General features: G+C 41.8%; 1 long non-coding RNA gene across 1 annotated transcript in view; it reads right to left on the bottom strand.

Annotated features, from left to right (window-relative positions):
• Nucleotides 1–16,606, bottom strand: part of LOC139598204 (uncharacterized) — a 210,650-nt gene extending 194,044 nt beyond the window's left edge. The window contains exon 1 of the long non-coding RNA XR_011681823.1: nucleotides 16,258–16,606. This is a non-coding gene — a long non-coding RNA (uncharacterized lncRNA). The remainder of the gene's footprint in view (nucleotides 1–16,257) is intronic.
• Between the last annotated feature and the right edge of the window lie 5,782 nt (nucleotides 16,607–22,388).

The following is a 22,388-nucleotide window of genomic DNA, read 5'->3' as shown; positions in this document are numbered from 1 at the left end:
TGACTCAGCCCCTCCCCTGGGAGTTGGGAATGTTTCCAAGGAGAAGTGTGTGGAGCCAGTGTGGAGCTTAGCTGCTCCCATCTGGGAACCTCATCCAAACACAAATGTTGGAGCTATATTGGTTTTCCAGGCCAGCAAGTTAGATTTATCCCTGCTCTGATCTGCTTCAGCTGACTGGAGTCATTCAAGGACAAGTCTGACAGCAGCATACCTGGCAGAGCTGAACAGCAGGTTTGAGGATGGGGAAATACAGAGGTGTGGGAAGAAGGGAAGGTTGGGATGGAGCCTTTTCCCTTCACATTGTGAGGCTGAAAGTGACCCCCTCCTCAGAAACAGTGAATCAAGGGTTTCCAGGATTACTGAGGCTTCACTTCCTCCACATTTGACAAGTTAAAGTTTTCATGTTGTGGGGTGTACAAATAATGCTATGAATCATTTTTCTTCATCTTACTGTTGTGCTCTTATGGATGTCCCACACTAATAACATGCTCTCTGCTTTTCTCACTGCCTCAAGGCTTTGAGCCCTGTTGACACCTCTGAGCAAGGAAAGCATTGGCCTCGACTGCCTGTCACAATTCCTGCCCAAGTGCAGTGTCTGGGGCAGGGCACAGGATGGTCCTGGTTTCCCTGTGCTTTGGCTGCAGTCTGCAGGGAATGGTTCCTTTGTGGCAGATGCAGAAAAGATCAAAAACTCCCTTCTCTTATTTCAAATTAAAAATCTGGCTCCATACTTTATTTTTTTAATGGATCCAAGCCCAACAAATGAAGATTCTAACCAAGAGGCTGATAATACTCAGTGACCACAAATAAGAGCAGGAACAATATACTCACTAGTATTCCTCTGTGATACTCAGTCCTGAAAGACTGTGGCCTCTTCCTTGTTTTTACAGGCATATTTATGTGCTCCAGACCTCATCCACAAGAATGAAAACAGCATCAGCTTAAACTGAGGTGATGTGAGCATTAATGACTTCATCTGAAAAAAAAAAAAATTGTTTAGGTTTCAAAGCATGTTCTACCAGTTGGCTAAAGAAATCTCTCTTGCAGGGGAGAGAGGAGGCTTCATCATTCCCCACCCCCCAACACAGGCACAGATCTCCTGTCATGTGAATGAAACAGGCTTGATGCCCTGATGGTAGAGATCCCAGCTTTTTCAGGATTTTCTCTTGTGTGAGAAGGGACATTCAAAGCAGCTATGTTTTTGCAAGGATATGTTATGTCATGAGCAAGGAGAAGAATTCTGTGTTTGTCCAGGCATAACAATGACTTGGCATGGGCTCAGTTCTGCTCAGCAGCTTCTTGTCCGGGGCAAGCCTGTAAACTCAGGAGCAAAATATCTAATCAGCTGGTCCAACTGCTGCAGGGTGGTTTCTTTTTTAAAACTGCCTTCATGTTAGAACATGTGATTTATCTTCTAACGAAATAACATCCCCACCCTTAATTAGTGATTTAAGGACACAGAGACTGTGATGAGCCTTTTATAAATAGCATTCATAAAATCATTTACATGTGTTATAACTGTGCTGGAGGTTGCCAAGGCTTTGCCCTCCTCTGGGGAGAAAAGGCATGAGATAGGGTTAGAGTGTGTTGGTGTGCTCTCACACCATAAGAGTGTTGATTTGTGGTACATTTTTTTCATCCCAGTCACCTGAACAGCTGTTGGAACAGCTGCAAAGCTCCATCAGATCAGTTCATGCACAGCAGTTTCAAGGGCTGTCTGTGCAGCACTCTTCTTTTTTCACTTATTTCCTTTCTCAATTAAATATATTCAAAAAAAGGTAGGAATTAAGAGATAACTGACATTGTAAACACTAAATGAGCAATATTTTGAAAGCAGGAGTGCATAGGAAACAAGCTTGGAAAGGAGCAGGAGGTTTTCAACATCCTCTGTCTTGCTGAAGCCTGCCTGTGCAGAGGATCAGTGAAGGTGATGTGTGACTGAGCAGACACCCACAGCACTGAGCTACAGGCCAGGGTTAAACTGCTTCCAGCTCATTATTGGAGCAGCAGGAGGCCCCTCAGTCACTCGTGCCACGTTCTGCTGGCACTGTTCCAGCAGCATGCAGGGAAGATTTCCTTGCAGAGCTCCAAGAGCCTCAGTCAGGCATCTTCCCTCTCAGGATGGTCCATTTCCAGCCCTGCTCCTGGTGCCCAGTGCCCTTGTAACTGATGGGCCACGGAGACCTCGAGTTTCAGGAAAAGAGAAATTCATTTGGCGTTCCAGGCATCAGGTTTAGCCCCTGTAGAAACAAAATATTCTTCCCGCCTTCCCAAAATACAAAGATTAGAGGCTGAGGCTCAGTCGGGTTATCATTAAGGCAGGAGTTGATCAGGTTGCCTGGAGGGATATTGGTGTGTGCCAGGTGTTAATGGCTTTCCAAGGAACACAAGGGATCATCAGTGTCTGGAGGGGCCACCTAAGGAGTGGATCATTGACACATCTTTGCCAGGAGCTCGGAAAACTTTTTAGAAGTGAGAGCGGTGTTAGCAATAGCAGTTTCCCTGGAAAGGAAATATAAATTCCTGTTAATCACATGTTCTAACACAAAAACTTAAGCACACCACATGCCTCTCCTACCCATGTTTTTCTTCTTCATCTCAGTGCATTGTTTTTCAGAGGCCAAGTTTTCCTAAGGCTACTTTTTCTTTGCTTTTTTCTTCAATTGGATTGATTCTTTGTTTTCTTCTTGGAAATTGCATCACTTTTCCTAATCCCTTTTATTTTTTTATCCTCTTTCTCTTTTCCTTCTCAAAAAGTGCAGCTTTTTGAGCTGTGAAAGTGCAGTATCCCATCCCTGGTACACAGCATGGATGTGTGGACCCTAAGCTCTCTTTGGAGTCAGTGGAGAGAAATGAGCATTTCGAGGGCAGAAATGCCCTGAAGAGTGTTAGATTATCCTTTAGGTTGAGATGAAACACACCTAGATGCTTTAGTATCCAAATCAATCGGGCATGACTACATATAATTAAATTTATGTTTAACCCCACTCTTTGAGTCAGCTAGTGCCATGGTGAATGACTTGGGCAAGTCACCAAGCTGTAAATGCAATACTATTGCAATTTTACTGAAGGCTATAACTTGTTTAAGTTTTATTTTGGCTACACAAGGATTTGGCTTTGTGCAGTGCTGTTATCCTATATTACTTACCCTTCTTTTTTAACCTTTGGACTCTTATGCAATAGGAAGTTGTGTCATTTCTTTAATTGGCAAGGGCTGGTCCAACATCTGCAGGCTCAGAGATCAGAGGTGGAGTTTAAGACCCCTCTCTTAAAGGCCAGGGCTCCTTTCTAACCCCTCTCTCTCCAGAGGGGTGCTGCTGTTTTGGGAGCAGAGCAGCAGAGGATGTTGATTGCTGTCCTCTTTGTTAAGGAGCAGTTTCTGTTCCTGGCTACATGATGGCACTGAAAAGGTTCCCTGCATCAAAGCAGACCCTCCTGCCTGTGACTGGTGGAGGCAGTAAAGGCTGGGGTCTGCTCCTCTGTCCTTGTCTCCTTGAGGGAAGGTGGGGAGAGGACAGCTGGAAGCATCAGAGGGTCACAGAGCCCCTGAACTCAGACAAAGCACAAGGCATGGGTGAAGGGCTGAGCAGAAGGCTCAGCAGAAAATGTGCCTGGTACAGTGGCTTTAGCAGCACTACCAGCTCTCTCAGTTTCATTATGGATCCATAATATTAAGTGATATAAAATTCTCAGTCTGTTTTCAAAAGCAAACAAACAAATTGCCCAAACAGAACCAAGCTTTTATCAAGGAGAAATAACTGGCAAGTATAAAACATAAAATTCAAACCTCCAGACCAAAAAAACTTGTTGACCAGCAGGACCCAAAGTTAATTATAAAGTTGCACAATTTTATGCAATCCTATCAATTTTTAGGGTCCAATTCACAGATGATGAGCACCCCCAAGCCTACTCTGTTTTCTGTAATATTGAGACATATCAAGGTCACCTCATGGTATTTTCTGTCTCACTCCCTGATTTATCCCATTTTTGATTGCATCTCAAATCTGAGGTCACCAGATGCAACTATGCTTGCTTTTGCACAATTATTGAACTGCACATGAGCATAATTGAAACTCTTCTGCTATTTTCATCTATGTTTTTTACCCAACAACATTAATATTCTTCATTTCTATATCCCACAGCTTTACCAAATTCTTTTGCCATGCAGTTCTCTGCTAGGTTTGCTTCTACTATACATTATTTCCTCACAGGAGCATCTTGACTTATAAAGGGAAGGACAATTCATCCTTCATCCTTTGCAGGTTGGGTTCACAGGCTCTGTAGGTTAGAGGTGCTGGTCGTGTCCTTGAAAAAAAACCCCTGCATGTTCAGTTCCATGCATGACAGATGAAAGAACAGGATATCCGGTTATTAGTTTTCTTAAACACTTCTGGCTTTTGGTACAGGATGTACCCAAGGGAACAACCTTGCTCAGTCATCATTATGGTGACAGCTTTCTCCATCTGCCCTCTCTGGAGGCATCTGCAGGGACTCCCTATTCTTTGACTTCTCCCCAAAAGGCAAGAGAGATGTTCAGTTTGATGCCCACAGTCAGGTGCTGTGCTGTTTTAGCAAGGTGCTATCTAGCTCTTGTATGATGGAGCACAAGCATGAAAGTGCCTTCACCTGTCAGAGCATCAGCATTTAAATAAGACAGGATGGCTCTGATGTTTTGCAGTACTGTGGGATAGCACTTCTCAGCTTGTCAGTTGGATATGCAGAGCCTTTCACCCTTGTTGCCCTCAAGATTTACAACTTTCGAAGTGTGCTGCTGGAAAAATCTAATGCTGTGATGGTGTGAAAAAAAATTGCATGAGAAAGAGCAGCTTCTCAATGCAAACCCCTTTGGTTACATCTTCTCTCCTTTCACTTCCTCCTCACCAGCTGAGCAAAAGCAAGCAAGGACCACAAAAGCAATTGTAGCACAGAGAAGCCACCCATGGTTCTGTTGTTGGCAGCTGAGCCCCACACAGCCCCTTGCTCACTCTCTCACAGTGGGAGGGAGTTAGAAGAGTAAAAGTGAGAAAACCCGTGGGTTGAGATAAAGACAGTTTAATAGGAAATGCAGAAGCCCCATGCAGAAACAAAGGGATTAATTCACCACTTGCCATGGGCAGGTGGGTGTTCAGCCATCCCAGGAAAGCAGGGCTCTGTCATGCCAGTCACTTGGGAAGAAAATGCTGTCATTCTCAACATCCCCCCTTTTTTCTTCTCCAGATTTTTGTGCTGAGCATAACCCCCATATGGTCTGGGCTATCCCGTGGGTCAGCTGGGGTCAGCTGCCCTGGCTGTGCCCCCACCAAGTTCCTGCACACCCACAGCCTCCTGGCTGCTTGGGTGGGGTGAGGAGCAGAAAAGGCCTTGGCTCTGTGTAAGCACTGCTTGGCAATAACAAAAACATCCCTGAATTATGAACACTATTCTCAGCACAAATTGAAAACACATACCATCTAACTAGTCAAAACCAACACAATTTCTAGCTCAGTTGACTAGCACTTCTTTGTATCAGAGCTAAAGGGAAAGCTGATGCAAAAGATGTTTTCTATATCCTCAGATTTCTGACAGTTACAAGAACTAAAAATACATATGAAAGAAGAGGACATAGTCTGAAACCAGCAAGGACTGCCTAAATTTGAGGTAGCAAAGTGACTGAGTTTCCCATGTATCATTTGGGAATGGGCATCAGGACAGGCTGTGTCTGTTAGTCCTTTCTCCAGTTATATTTGAGCTCGTGAGTCCAGTTTTAAACATCAGTAGTTAGTCCTGCTTGTGTAATTTACTCTGCTCATACTAATAGATGCCTTTCCTCTTTCCCATTTATGTGAAAACATACTAACTATGAATATAAGTTAAATTATATAACTCAGTGCTACTTGAAAAGCTGCAGCTGGCATATGGAGGCAGCCTTGAGATCTTCTGTCCTGAATCAACAGCTGTTTTTCCCAGGAAGCATTCCTGGAATAGAATACATCAACATTTTCCTGCAAGACATTTGGTTAAATCATTTAGCACACACTGCATATGGTATCTTTTACCTTATCTGTTCAGAGTGCTCTAATATCTAGTGAGCTGCTGGTGCCTGCACAGAATGTACTCATTTGGTTGAAATGCTTGTTAACATCAGCAGAGCTCTGTGTAACTTGGGAACAATCTGTGTTTCCTGTAGTCAGACCCTGCTTCATGTGCCTCAAAGGCACTTATGCCCTGCAAGATCTATCCCACTAGGACAGCTGGTGGCAACCCTGTGCTTTCACTGTTGCTGAATCTCTTTGAAAGAGGATGTATGGAATGCTGTTGTAAATGTGAAAATAGCTTTGAATTGATACCATAAATCATTAACAGAAAGATCCATTCCACACTGATGCAGATACACAGCCCTGCAGGCAGTGAAGAAAATGTTCTTTGAATGACAGTCCCTGACACAAGAGGGGAACACAGGAGTAAGAAGCATTAAGAAAAATTTGAGGTTCAGGTAAGCAATTAAAGCAAAGTATTCTCCCAGAGTGATTGAGTCTGAAGTACATAGAAAGGTCATTAACAACATGCAAAGGATCTTGCAGCTGCCCAGGATGTGGGAAAATAAATGTGGGTTTTTTTCTAAAGATTGTATCTATCTTTAATTCTGCAAGTATAAAGCCCTTGCTTTGTAGTTTAAACAGATTGGTACCAAAAGTTAAAAGGAAAAAGCTGCTCTCAGGCATAAGCATGCTTGAATAAGAGGAGGTATTTACAAGAAGTATGAAGCTATAACTCCTTTTGGTTTCTACCTCTTGTACTAGAATAGAGACCATTATCTCTCTAAAGGCAGAAGTCCTTGTTCATGATTATAGGGTTATAATGGAGTCCAGCAGCATCAGATGATTAGAAATGAACTGAGTTGGAGGTGCCTTAAGGTAATTAAGGTAATTCCTACTGGAATGGAAGTGAACTTCATATTGGGGCGTATTCTGGTATAATTATTTTGACCAAGTAATGTTAGCAGTGTAAAACTAAGCTTGATTAGACCAAAAGTTCATGTGGAAATTCATTCATAGTGGCAGACCTTTCAGCACAGTTTGTGCTTTGACTCTTGGTTCCTGCACAATTGTCTTTCTCAATTGTCACCTCATAAAGTTCATAAGGCTTAAATTCAAAGACTTAGAAGACAAGAACTTAATGTATTTTTAATGTAGATGAACTTTTGATATACTTTTATCTTTTATCTGCGGCAATTCAGATGGCTTCGTGTTTCTTTGCTATTTCTCCCCCCAAGGCACAGGGGGATTGTGGTCTATTGCTGTGTTGGGCCTGGAATAAGCCTAACACAGGTAAGAGATTCAAAGCTGTTAAGAGACAAAGCTGAGAGCAGGAAGATGTAGAGAAAAAAGTGTCCCACGTGAATGACAAGTTTGTTGTAAAGTCTTTCTCTTTTCACCCACAACCAAATCTCTGACCTGCCCTTTGCCAGCTGACAGTCTTGTTATTAAAGGAGTGGTTTGGCTTGAGGGTAAGACTTTAGATCCTGGGATATGTGAACCCTTTCAAAACAACTTTGATCTTCACTGTGGGAGGTCTAAAGCCTGCTTTCCATACCTAATATCAACAAGAGAGTATAAGCTTTATAAACAGTGGGTTGTTTGCTGGTGTCATTGGTTTTAGCCTAAAACACTGGTCCTTAGCACCTTGCCTCTGGAGATCTGGCACTGCTGTCACACACAGGATTCCCCTCACCACACAAGCTGCTGCCTGTGTTTATTGCTGCTGCTCCTGGTGGCAGCTGAAGGCTGCAGGCAGTGGTGCAGTCCCTGCAGCCCAAGCAGGTGACTCCTTGAAGCAGTGGGCACTGCAGCAAGGCCAGGAGCTGAGCCTTGGGAGCCATTCCAAGCTGCTTCCACAGCTGCTGTGGGAGCCATTCACGGTTTGCTCTTGCTCACAAGCTCTGCTGTGTTCTGCTCTCCCTAGCAGCAGTTTAGGAACTGGATTTTGAGCCATGTGTCACCTCTAGCATGTGATCAAACTTGTGTCAAAATGTGTTTTATGCTTAGAGCTGGAGCTCAGAACCTCCTGTCCATACTCAGTTTTGAAGGTTGGTTCTTGAAAAGAGAAATGTCTAAAAGGAGAAGAAAATGTTTTGCAGCTCTATGATTATTGGCAGTGTCTTGCTTAATTGGACAACGTGTTCAGCAGATGCCACTGAGCCAACCTCACTCAGCAGGCTGCTGGGTGAAATAGTGCTTTAAAATCCTGCTAACAGGTATACACACTTCTTCTGACAGAGTTCACAGCAACCCAATATACCATTCCAGAAATTCCATTTAACTACACTCTGATATATTTTCTCCACCAAAATCTTTTATATGTCACTTACCTAATACCCAGCTGAAGTTTAAGGCAGTTCAAGTGCCTGTGCCCTTTTAAGTTTGGGCCCCAGTGACAGAATTGTTTTGTTAATCCTCTTCCAGGACTCTGCAGTGTACATTTTTCTTTTATACTAAAACAAATAAAGCACATTTTTAGAATAATAAAATAATACAATGTTTATACTAAAATATATCTAGAAAGGGAATCCCTGCATGGTTCATAGAAGGGACATTTTACTAAGTGTTCTTAAATCAATATATGATTTCATTCCATCTCAGATCAAATCATACCTAGTAAAGGTGCCAAAGTAAACTAGAGGTTAGAGCTTTGTAATGGCTGTGTTGCTGTAAGGCACTTCTTCCTTATGCATGGACTTTAATTTTTTTCTGCACCTTCTTTCTTTGTCCCTTCTTGCCCCTGTTTTGACCATACAGGGTTGATATTCTCTTACAGCCCCCTCTAGCCTTTTGCTGTGGGGCTCACTGCAGACACTCCAATCTCACACCTTCCCTTTTTTCTCTTCAAATGTTTCTTTTTCATTTCTCTCAACCTATGTGTATTTCTCCTGCTCTTAAAATATTAAAGTGGTGTCCTTTTAGATATAAGTTCACTAAAAGTACTGTACATTAGTTTCATTGACTATGCTCTATAAAAAGCTGTTATAAATATAGCTTTTTCCAAAGGAAGTATAAATAATCTGAGAAATTGAGATTTGTCAGATAGAGGTTTAAATATCCACCTATATTAAACAGACTCAGGAAACTGAATTGGAGTATTTACCATGTGAGTGTTTTCATTTTGTGATTTACCAAAGCTGGACCTTGTGCAGGTTTTCTACTCAATGTGTTCTTGGTACTAAGTGAAGGTGTGTGGTTTTTGTCAGTAGGAGTGAGTGGCACAGTGCAGCCTAGAGTGAAAATAGAAATTGTGTTCAGCTTCTCATGGTATAGCAGCAGGATTTCCCCTTCTCTCCAGCATCCTTCCTGCTGCTTTTCCCAATAATTTTAACTACCAAATAGGGGCTATTCTGGGATATTTTCCTGAGCTAGTTAAGCTCAGTGATATTAAACTATATTTTCCTTTGGTGATGTTGAATTCTTTGCCAACTTCTCTCTTGCTGTTTAATATCCCCTCCATGCCATTCATCCTGATTGTTGGCTGTGTTTGCTCCAGCAGGAGTATTTGTTCAGGGCAGGAAGGGCTCTGTAGTCAAGGGGAGTTTCAAGCCCCAGCTGGGGGATGCCCATGTGAACGAGCAGCCGGCCAGACTGGCACCACCACCAGGCATCTCAGCAGAGTGCTGTGGCTGAGTGGGTGTGGGTGCTCTGAGTGCCCACCTGGCTGAAGGACTTGCATGGGACAGGATGTGTGTGATGAGGTAAAATCTGAGGTCATTCACTTCCTGTTCCAGAATAGGTGAGTGACATGAGTTCTGAGGGGGACATCGCAGCAATACATTTCTGAATATTCCTGGTAACAGAGCTTGTATAAAATGCTCCCTTCTCTAATAATGAATCAATTTCCTTCTTCCCATAATCAACATATGTGTAATCCACCTTTGAACCTTGTTATTGCTGCTAAGATGTGGATTGTGGGTCTGGCTGGGGCCAGTTCCTGTAATTTGTACTGCAGCACTGAAGAAGCCTGTCAGGGGATGACCTGAGAAGAACAATACCATCAATAGTATGTCTGCCACTTTCCATCACACTGAGTCAGTTCCACAGAGGATACATTTTTTCCAGTCTAGCTTTTTTTGGTCATAAAGCAAACTCTTGTTTCATTACTGAGTAATTCTGGTGCTTAAGTCCAGTGTTTCTTCTCTCCAACTAGTGAAAAGTATAGATCTCCAGAAATGGATAAGGGTTCACTGGAAATGGTGATTAGAACAGGGAATTTGAATATAGGAGGAAAGTAAAATGTGAGTCAAAAATAAAGTACTTTTGTAACATTGGTGAAGGTGGCACTTACTCAAAATGCTTATCTTTGAAACACTGGATGGCATTCAGTGAGGCATGAATTTTGGATGTGGGCTGAAAATAGCTGGAATTAAGTCCTGATTCATCTTAGAATCTATGTCTTAAAAACTTCCAACAAGAAGCATTTCAGCTCTGCCCCAGTCAGACTGGGCTGCAGAATACTGGGATGTATTTTGGTACTTTCTATCTTGCAGATACTTCTAGAAGTAGGGGGGAATTCTCAGTATATAAATACTTTGCAATGAGCCTATTACTTAAAGAAAAGTTTCACATGTCTGGATATGCTTCAAAATTCCCCTGTATTTTGAGGAAGAACAGTGTAAATATGAATCATTACTCTCAGTGAACATCAGTTCTGGAAGGCTGCCAGATGAGGTGGCTTTGGAGTCCTGCATTTGGCAGAAATCATCAGAGAGATTCTTCCTTTGTTTGCTGAGCTTTAATGGGGCTATTTTGGAGCCTGGAACTCCTGCTCATCATCCACACACATCTGGGCTGAATAATTCTCTCACCAGATTATTTTCAATTAAGGCGCTCTGTCTCTAATGGATTGTGGGCCCTGTAGAGTAATTCTGGTTTGAATGAACAGACACCCAATAAGTCACTTACTGCCACATCTGTCTCTAGCTTTATGTGTACTTCTGATATCACATCATACAACCAGCCTGTGTGTAGGCTAAAGAAAAGTTTGCTCTTTCTTTCTCTTGTTTTCAACCCTGAGCCTTCTCCCATCTGCTTGACAAAGATGAAGTGTCTGTACTCTCCCTGGACACCACATCTGGAATTCAGCCTCATTTCTCTGGACTTAGAGAAACATTACTATAATAGCCAAGGCACTTGTGAGCCACCTTTAGCCTGCAGGACACTTGCTTCTGTTCTGTCATTTCTTCCCATAGAAGACACTGCAAACCCAGTAAAATACCAGGTATTACCTGGGCAGCCAGGCAGCACCATAATAGGGGAGAGAGAGAGGGAGAGCCAGGGTTCTTGTGCCTGCCACAGGGAGGGAGGGAAGGAAGGAAGGAAGTAAATGCAGTCTGTGTAGTCATAGCTGCTGCTGTTTGACAGTGCCATCATGATGAGGGTGTCTGCTTGCACAGGAAGGGGCTGTGAGGAGGAGGGAGTTGGGACAAAACCAGCTGCAGTTCTCTGGAATGGGGGGAAAACCTGTCAGGGGTTATGTAAAGGAAGAAATCTTAAAATCCAAGCTGAGTGACCCAGCTGCTGACTGGTCCTTGATGCAGGCACAAAGAAAGTTATAAAGAGGTCACTATGCAGCTGTAGCAAAGCTTTCACACACCCTCAGCTACCGTGTTCCTGTAGGATGCAATTGTCTCTAAAAGGAAAAGGATGCCCATTCTCTGACCAAGACTGATATGTATTTTTCCCTTATTTACCAACCCTAGAGAGAGACACCCATGTCTAAATCTGCAATCAAGTTCTTACCAGTTCTTCTTGGTTTTGTTGAAATTATGTGACATCCTGCAATGCCCCAATATGGACTGGGGCATTTTCACTGGGGTTTCACTGGGGTATGGGATCCTCCTTGTAAATAAAGTAGTGTTCAGGACTCTTTACACTACAGGTCCTTCAATGAGAACATTTTTTAGCCTGGGAATGATGGTGAAGATTTTGTGGTGGCTGTCACAAGGCGGCCTCTTAGCCAAATGGCATACTTGTAAATTTTGATTGGTTTTGCTCTTTGCTTTTCTAGCTCTCTGCTTATAAACCCAAGTTTCCTCCACATGAGAGCAGAAGACTCTGAGGGAAAAGGAAAGTTATAACAATTTCTTCTTAGAAATATTTAACCAAAAATAGTTTAATCATAAATTATGTTGTGGCAGCGTTGCATTCAGTTATTCTTACTAAAAGAGATGAGTCCCTTAAAGGAAAATTTTGGATCTTTTTGAAGACTAAAACATTGTCTTTAGCTGCTATTTCTGCTCTTGAGAGTTCACTCTGATTACCACAGACAAGGCAAATGAAACACAAGGCAACAGCCACACTAGCTGATGCTAGGGGAAAAGAGAAATATTTAGCAGGGTGACTTCTGTGCCATGGACAGACCAAAGGGACAGTTATGTCCATGTGTATCTTACAAGGACAAAGTAGAGGGGCAGCTAGTTGCATTTATATTATGGTACCACAATTCACCACAAAGTTATGTCCATTTGTAGTATATATATATGTATAATATTCCCAACTTTCTTTTAAAAAAAGACCCAAGATAAAACAAATGCAAAAATTTGCCTTGCTGTAGTCCTTTGCCCACAACCCTGTCACTGTGTTTCTCAGAAATGCCACTTTCAGCTTTTCCATGTGTCACTTATACTGTGAACTCCTTCAGAAGTTTATAGAAGTCAGCTTCTCCACAGTGCTGACAGAAACCTGGCTTGTCTCTGAAGTGATCTGGTATTTCAGATAACTTGGATAATGAGAACTGTAGCACATTCACTTTCAGTGCTCAGGTCTTTCAGTCTGTGCTGTTCCCTTCCAGGGAGGGACCAGGCCACCCATCTGCACAGCAGCACCAGGGAGACCACCCTGGATCCTCAGGGTGCCAGGGTCTGGCCCTGTCTGCTGGGAAAATCTCTATTACATTATGTCCAGACTTTTGCAATACCATCTCTTCCTCACAAACCTGACACTTCTAGAGGAAGAGGGAGGGGGGTTTCCTGAGGCCTTTCATGTATCTGTCATAAGGACAACTTTCTTAAAAAGGAGTAGGATTACTATAATCCATTTACAATCCTGTTAAAAGCAAAACAGAAACGTAAATTACACATGCAGTTCTTCTGTTAATGAGAGGTTTGAGGTAAATTTGTTTTAATTCAATGACCATTTGACAGGAATGTAATCCACTGACTCAGAACCTTGTTTATTTAGTGTCTCTTAGATGAAATTGTCTTAAAAGCTTTCTGAGTTGTCTTAGCCATGCCACTAACATGTCACTTGAATCCCTTGATAAAAACCCAGAGTTGATCTAAACCAATGTAAAAGGCTAAGAGTGAAATGCTAGAAAAAGGCAGCGTCTTTACTGGAAACCCTTCATCCAAGGGCTATTTCTGCCACACAGGCTCCAAGCAGCTGCTGCACGATATGACGTGATGATTTGAAAGGCTGTACTTTGGAGTAAAAGGAGCACTATTGATTTTCATTTTGAAGAGTTACTGAAACCGAGGAGGAAAGGGAGTGAGGGGTTGTTAAGTTCAGGTAAAGTAAAACAGAGATAATGACAGCTGCAAGGAAAGCAAGTGGATGGGCAGCCAAAATGTCTGGCTGCCTTTAAAGCTGCATAATTCTGTACCAGCAAACTTCGGGGAAACAGACAGGTTTGTTTTCCAGGAAGAGATAATAATGTAGAAACCTCTTTCTTGTGGCTTTCTTTAATCACATGGAGGGATGGTGTTAAAAGCCAAACGTGTAGAGAGACGCTCCCTTTGAACTACAAAAGCACAACTATCCCAGACTCGGTTCACTAAACGGGCACTTTACTGAAAGTTACAGTCACTTCTCCTGCTGAGCTGACCTCCTGTGCCTCTGTTAAAAACAACTGTTTTAGCAGCCTTGCCGCTACAGTAATGTCAGGACAATTCAAGTGTGCAGAGAGCTTGTCACTGGAACTGACATCAGTGTGCATGTGCCACGTTGAATGCATCTCTGCAAACATGTTTGAGCATATATGATAAGAGGTGTGCAAATCTAGTTAAAATACTTTTACTAGCTGAGTAATCATTTCTCCAGAACTATGCCTGGGAACACTTTGTTGATGTACACCATAATATCCTCTTTCATTTCAGATTTGCTTCTAGTGCAGATTGAGCTGGTGTTTTTATGAATGTGTGGGAACAAATAAATCCCTGTTGTGTATTCCCTCAGTGTTTCCCAGGACAGCTGTGTTCTTTGGTGCTGTGCCTGCTGCATCTGAAGCACCTCCAGAAAGCACAGGTGTGCCAAGTTCTGCTACAGGCAGAGACACATGATCGTGGCAGGGATCTCTGTGGCACAGAAGCACTTTGCTAGTCAGTAAACAGTGAAAAAGTTAATTTGTCCTGCCCCAGCCCTGCCAAGGGTTGATTCTGTGGCACTGAGTTGAGGAGAGACTGTGTTGTAGCAGAGCAGTTGGTTCATGGCCCCTTTTGTTCTCCCTCTAACCTTCATTGAAGCCATGCCGTGGATTTAATGAGGAGTAACCAAAGCACGGCAGGCTCAGCACCCAGCCTTAGCCCACAGCCCCTGCCATGGGAGAACATCCTCTAGGGAGAAACTAACTGCTGCCCTGAGGGCTTCCTCTCACAGAGCTACTCTCTTACCTCATGTATGATTCAAACACTGAGAAAGTTAAAGTTTTTAAAAAGTATTCTGCAGCAAGATGAAAGGACTTAACAGTTCCTGTGCAAGAAAATAAGCCTACTGGCCTAAAGCCTGCTCTTTCATTTCAAGGAATCAGCAACAGGCAGATTGCAAAAATAATTTTCCAAATTATAGTAACCAACCACATTTTCTGTGGAAATAATTTTGGATTCCAGTAAGTTAAAAATTACCGTTGTTTTTTCCCCTCCTTTTTTCCTTCCTCTTCCCAATTTTCCAAGAACTCAGTATTGTCCTGTATGCCTTCTTTGAAGCAGTGATGATGTGTATGCACCAGTCATCCAAAGGAATCCTTGTGGTAGTCCCTGCATGTGTCTGCTGTTGGCCAAGAGGCTTTGGTTCTTTGTGCACTCAGAAAAGACTCTGCTCTTTCTTCCTCTTCTGAGATCTGGACCTCCACAGATCATTGGAAACATTCTCTCCCTTGCCAATAGCGTTTGGATCAGACACTTGTGCTCTTACTCAGCTGCAGCTCTACCCTGAGAAGAGCATGGTTTGTGTAAAGTTAACATCTGGTGACCCTACCCATGAAATCACAAATTAAATCCAATATTTGGGTAATTACCCAAATAAAACTGGCTGCTTTTCCTCCAGCCCCTCAATTACTTTTTGCACAAAAGAAATTTCTTATGTTTTAGGAAGAACCCTTTTTTTTTTGAGATTTCTTTAAAGATCAGTTTTGTGGTCACTGTCAACTTTCTGCAGCAAATTCAATGAGAATTTTGCCTAATTTGAAATATTCTTTGACTAGTCAATGACATGTTTTTTCTCTTGGGCAGTCTTTCATTTTACTCCATAAGTATTCAGCCCTAATTACAGCTATTTTGTTTTAGTTTGGGATTGTTGATTGGGGTTTGGGTTGTTTGTTTTTTTTGCTATGAAATCTAAATTTAGTATTTAAAGTTTTAAGTTATCCCTCCTAGAGAATTAAGAGATAGGACATTTCTACTCAACTTTTTCTTCAGGATTTTCATATCAGAAAGGCACTTTCTGTGACAGACTTAGCAAAATCAATCACTTTACATATTTTTTGGATCCTACGTGTCACATTACTAATAGACTCTGAATTATTTCTCTCAGCTATGGAGGATGTGCTTTCCCTTCAGCATTTTATTTCCAGTCTGATTCTGCCAAACTCAACAACAGGCTCCTGCAATAGCTGTCCAGTGACTCTTGTCTGGAATGAGAAGTTTGTCTTTTATTGATGTTCTGCATGATGGGTTTGCAAATTTTGTAAACAAGCAGGACCTGGCACATCCCAGCCACATGCTCCTGCTCTGCTTTGCACCAGTTCCCACATTTCTTTGACTTTTTTTTAGCCATTTTTTCTCCTTACTGTGATATGACTGATAAAATAACAAGTTTTCTTGCCACAAGAGCCACCATAAAGGATCCACCATAGGATTCCATGGCCCTGGAGGGGGAGGGAGAAAGGCCAGGTTGAGGGGGAAGCTGCTGGATTGTCACAGCTGTCTGTGACACCACACTCTTGAGCTATTTAAAAATGCTCTGCCTGCATTGTTTCTATCATGCAAAATACATAGCCAGCAGCCTTCAGTTTCTGGCTCACAAAAAAAAAAAAAAAAAAAAAAAAAAAAAAAAAAAAAAAAAAAAAAAAAGAAAAGATAAAATTATGGAGAAAAAATTCACTTTCAGAAATGCAAATATGGATTACGACTGGTTTTACATACCAGACTTGAGCAGTTTTCATTTAGAGCAACTCAAAGAAAGGTTTTACCAGAGCCATCCTAGTACAAGGTTTTGCTGGCTGTTGAGGGTCCCAGCTGCTTGGTCTGTCCTTCAGGTTACCTTTAACACTTTTAAAGGTAAAAGTAAGGTAAAGGGTGGGGACAACATGAACAGTATGGATGAGTCTGGTTTTTCAGAGCTTTTTTCATCTTGCAGGATCAACCCCTCAGTTACAGGAACAGACTGAGGGCACTGCAATGTTTATGTGGGAAGTGGAAAGAATTATCTGATACAGCTAGAAAGAGGAGTAGGATCTGCCATGTGTGAATGGTTAAAGGAATTACCATACAGCTCCTTGGATGAAATGAGATCTTTTTTCACTTTCCATGAGTGCATGAGTGCATACTTGCCCTACCAAGTAAGGACTTCAAAGTGTAACAAATCACCATTTTAAGGAAAATCATGGAAATTTCACATAGCAACATCATAACGAGTGAACAGGCACCACTTTCCCAATGGTAACTGTTTCCATCATTACTTTCAAACAGTCCAGCAGTCTCTGCTTTGGTTCTCACTTACCTGAGTATATTCATTGGCCCAACACGTGTCTTTGTGTGCTCACACCACACCCACCTGCTCTGTTTGGCTTTCCCCCAGCCACTGGCAGTGTGTCTTTCAGCTGGCACACGGGTGCCTGGCACTCCTATCAGCATGCACATGGCAGAGATTCAAGCTTGCCAAGCAGTAACTGGGTGGCTGCATTTAGCCCATTATCAAAATGACTAATGCCTGCTGAGAGCCTGAGTAGGTTGGCTCAGAACCAGCTCCTCCTGTACTACAGAACTTCTTACTCGTGCCAGTAACAACACAGGGTGATAAAGTCTGCCCACCTCTGTCCTTTGCTATCATCCAGCTGCAGCAAGTCTGTGCTTGCTCCTTCCCACATGGAAGGGACAAGACAGATGCCACAACTTGTGTAACAGCAATTTTGGGAAATGCCACAATAGTTTCCTTATAGATTTTACCTTGGGAAAAGGAGGGAAATCCTCCACTTTTACTTATGGGTAAGGGCGTGATCGCCTTCCCCTCCTGCTGTATTTTCCAGCTCTTTGAGGGGGAAGGTGTCAGGACAGCCACACTTGTCACTTTTTCCTATCACTTCCTTGCTTACTTGCAGCCTGGTTGCCATGTTGGAGTTTTTCAAGGCTTCTGAAGCCAGCAGAGGTTTCTTTTAAGAGGGCTCCCATCCCCCAAATTGTCTGTGAGTGCAAACAGTCCTCAAGCATCACAGTTTTGAAGAGAAGGCACATGGTGGAGGAGAGAGAATGAGGTTGTGACATGATTTCCCTGTGTTGCCTCTGTAGAAAGTTCTCTGCAAAGCCCTGTTTGTTCATGTAGAGTAGCTGAGCCCCTTTCCACAAGTATTGTAGCTAGGTATTGATCAAAAATCCAGATATTATACTATATTAATAGAAATTAATGCATTAATTTCTCTCCAATTCCAGACAAATACTTTTCCTAAGAGATTCAATAATCAGATGTGAAAATCCTGACCCAGATATGACTATGGCTTCTTGCTATGTCCTTTGGGATTGTTAAAATAAAACAAAGGAAACAGCAAAATCCTGGAAAGAAATCTCAGTGTTACTCATATCAAGTGCTAAAAATCAGAACTGAGCCTCTAAGCATCTGAGCAATAGCAAATTCCTGAAATATAAGAGCCACCACATTCAAGTTTATCACTGGTGAATGATAAATGGAAAATGGAAGACTAATGTTCTGATCTGCAAACTGATTCTCCTGAATTAGGTCATGCACTTTCTGTCTGTGCAAGAATTGGCAAAGAAGCACTTCTGACTTTCTTGTACTCCTGAATTTTTTGTCAGTACTGGCACCCTGTTTCTGTTACTGTCAGAGCTACAGAGACATTTCACAGGTAGAACTGACTGGTGCAGGCCAGGAGATGTTATGTGATGGGCCACACAGTGAGTAAATCCTTGTACTGAAATCAAGACTCCTGCCCAGTCGTAGGAGGGAGAGCACCTGTTGTGTACATGTGTGACCCAATTCTGCTTTTGCTGCCTCTACAATCCATAGCAAAACATCCCCTACTTAAGCAGAGATTTATGGAAGTAGCTAGTTCTTGAGAAGTTCTCCTTTTCATCCTTTTGGTCTTGGGAAATGGCTGTCTTAGGTGTATGGATGGGCTTGGCCTTTCACAGCATTTCACAATCCAACATGACAGTCCTGATGTTGTAGTTGTATGTGCCAAGATTTTCCCTCAGCAGCCAAACAGATCCAGCGCCAGGCGTGGATTTGGTTTCAGTCCTTGTTGCCTCTCTCAGAGGTGAAGGTCCTGCACTCCACAGGTTTCTGTGGCAGAGGGGAAGGCACTGTGGCCTATGAAGGTTGTACAACAGTGGGGCATCCCTAGGGCATCTCTGGCTGAGCAGAAGAGAGCAGGGGAGGTCTGCAAGCTGCTGCTTCAGTTGCTCCCTGTGCCTGAGAAATCCTGTGATTTAGTCATTGCTCTAGGAATATTTCTGGATTTTATTTTTTTACTGTTAAATTCTTATTCCGTCTCCTAAGCACACTCCTATACAGTTTCCAGATGCTTAATTTATTTTCCTGGACCTACTCCTGGGTTATCAGCTCCATTTCCTTAAGTGTCTGAGCCAAAGGTCACAAACTGGAGTATTTCCAAAGCAGGACTAGTGTTTGCTAGTCTGAGCTCCAAGTTGATCATATGAGTATATTAATTTCAGTAAAATTAATAAAACTGAACCAGATTTTGAACATTGACTAGTTCATCCTCCTCAGACCTTTTTGTATTGAACTATATAGAGTAGAAAACGTGAATTGATTCATAAAGCAGAAACTGAGTTCAGCGGAAAGATGGTTGTTCCCCTCCCCCCAGTCCAATAACATTAGAAAGAATTGTTTGATTATGCTCTTTTCCTCCTCAGCCCTTAATTTCCCAGAGAATCATATCTGACCAGCCAATTTAGATGACTGTGACTGTGAGATATGTTCTGTAACTGTGGTGGTGCTGATATAGTTGTTTTACAGTAAATGTGTCATTTATGGTACATCCTGCATGGAATAGGGCATGCTACTGTTTGTTCTGTTTAGATTTTTAAACATTATGTCTGTTTAAAATGACATTAATAGCAAAAAGGATTACCACATGCAATTTAGCTGTTAGTAGTTACCAGGAGGAGATAATATTTATGCCAGTTTTTTTCATGGCAGGTCAATTATTTTGTTAGCACAGGCAACAGTATATTTGTATTGTGCAAGTCTTCCTAGGAACTCAACTGTGCAGGAGAACAGGAAATCATGGGAAGCCGGATGGACTTGAATTAAAAGGAAGGGATTTGTTTTCCTTGTGTTTGAATGCCAGTGCCTGTTGCACTAGTGATTTACTGTACAATCTTTACTTCTCATTATGCAACTTAACTAAAAGAAAAACCTGCAGAAAATTAAAGTGACTGGACCGTACCTACTCTTTGAATTTAGTTTCTTTTCTCTTAATTAGTGATGTGGCACCACATGGTCTCCACAGGTCAAGGCTCTCGATTCTCAACAAATTTTCAAGATGCTAATTTGAAGAACTTTCTGAGCTACTCTTGGCCAGAGCCATCCTAGTACAAATGTACAAATGATCACATAACCCAACAGAGAGTAGTTAAAATCCAGCCATTTGTGTATGTTTTAGAACTACTGAGACCAAGCTACTTTCATAATCTGCCTGCTACATAAACACTTTATGATTCAGACTGGGGGAGTTTCATAAATACTTGGCTAATGGTTATTTAAAAAGATGCTTCCTTATGAAGGTGCTTAAAAGGTGTCTCTTCCTTTTCCTTTTTTCCTCTTCAATCAGCACATTATCTTAATTGTACCCTTATTGTGGATTAAGCTTCAATAAATGGAACTGCATTCAACACTAGCACTAGAGGCTGTTAAAACTGACTTGCAGTCAGTTCAAGTTTTAAAAATTTGGACTAACGGTAGCATAAATTGCATGGAAAATAATTGTCTACTTAATAATAAAAGTCCACAATAAAGGCTCAGGCTTTCCCTGTTGTCAGTGGAAGCTGAGCAGCTTTGGACAATGCTGGATTACCTAACAGGCCTGAATCTTGGAGTTAGGAGCTCTAAGTTAGGTGTAGAACTGTTCTGCACCTGGGACTTCTTTTTTGTAATGGAGATTAGAGCCAGTGAGAGAACTTGTGAGGACCACCTGGATCTCCTTGCAGTTGTTAGTCCGTGTGCAATTCTTTCAAAACCCAGCTTATAGTTTATCTGGCTCACTCAAATACTCAACCTCCTTCCAAAATTTCACAGCCTTCCAGAATGCTTTTCTCTGGCATGCTACAGTCTTCCCATTTTTCACACAGAATTTTTCTTTAGAAAGAAAATATTTTCTTCCAAAGTTACTTTTCAGCTCAGTTCTGTTCATTTCACTAGAGATTGAATTAAGCCCCTTTAATTAGACCCTGAAGTCTGCTGGCCCTAAGTTAATCCTGGCACTTGCTTCAAGCTGGCCCTGCAGTTTTTTTTTTTTTTTGTTCCACCAATGACCAACACTCAAGCTACAACATTCATGGAATTACACATGCACTCATAAATTCATTCAAAGCCTATTTATACCAGCATGGAATGTGTATGTGGGTTGTATTTAGCCTTTATATACAATTGCCCTTGGGTTTCAGCTGGGCTTATATTCAACATTAACAGATAATAATTGGTGTGCAGCAGTCAGCTCTTCCTCACCATGAATCAGAAGTTCATGTCTGGCAGATAAACTGTAATATTTTAAACTCCAGGGGGTCAGAAGAGATTGTTCTTCCCCACTAGAAATGTCACTGGCAAAACCTACCTGTCTGAGCTTCCAGGCCCAATGTATATTTTGGAATGATGTGAAATGTGCTGCATTTTAAAATCACCCTCTTCTTAAACCTATATTGAAATTACAAAGGAAATGAAATATGTAGGAGAGCAAGGAGAAAATAAGATGGCTGAGTAAGGCAGCCCTGGACTGTGTAGTCCTCCCTTGATACTCAGTATACAGAAATAGCTTTGCCTGAACTCTTCACTTTTGTCTTTTAATGCAGATTTGGAAGTCCTAAGCTAGTTCAGGATCAGTGATTGAAATCCTCACTGTGTTTACCTTGGCAGTAAGGTTGAGTACGGTCTTGCACACAGTGCATAAATTACACTTATTGGGAAGAAAGATTAACTAGGTTTAATTAGTTCCAAAGCATTATAAAAAGATACACAGTGCAGACTGTGCAGTTCACAAGGGTAATGTCTTCCTTGTTAGACACATTTGCTTTAAAGGCAGGTATAAAATAATACTTTGATAGATGAAAGAATAATCAGCAAGTATTTCTTGATACCTAGCTAGGCCTTTGTACTTCTTTTTACTTCTAGTCCCTAGAGATAAAGACTTTTCCTAAATTCACTTGTGTATTACAGTAAGACTTCCACGACTAGAGCATGCATTGATAAGGAAGTGAATGCATGGGGAGGTTTGTATCAAGAGACTTTTATTCTACTGTCAAAAAGATGTGAAGTTTGCTGTTGTTTCAGAAGAGCAGCTGTAAACAGACTAGAAAGAGAATAGGCCTTAATGAACTGAAAAAAAGCCAAACCTCTCTTTACTGAGTATTCTATTATTGAGGCACTTTTAGTGCTGTCTAAGGGTCCAAAATAAAAGATAGTACACATTCTGTTATGTGCTGTGAAAATCAGACTAGATTATCCCTTTAAAAGCTGGTGCAAGTAAAGTATGTATAGAATAATTTGCTGGCAGAGTTCAAAATGAAACTCAAGCTATATAATGCAAGATTCCAAAATCAAAGGGCAAGAGAAAATTTTCTTGTTTGGAGTTCAGAGTGCTAAGCCTCATTTCAGTATCACTTCTGCCAAGGACTGGATTTTTCCTATTTTCTTTTCCTGTCCCAAGTACTTGCCTAACTGGATCATCCTTTGTGCTTTACAGCT

Source organism: Agelaius tricolor, unplaced genomic scaffold, assembly GCF_023055355.1.
Source record: "Agelaius tricolor isolate 1412-34295 unplaced genomic scaffold, bAgeTri1.0.p SCAF_19, whole genome shotgun sequence".
Classification (NCBI taxonomy): Eukaryota; Metazoa; Chordata; class Aves; order Passeriformes; family Icteridae; genus Agelaius; species Agelaius tricolor.
This window is presented reverse-complemented; position numbering and strand designations above follow the sequence as displayed.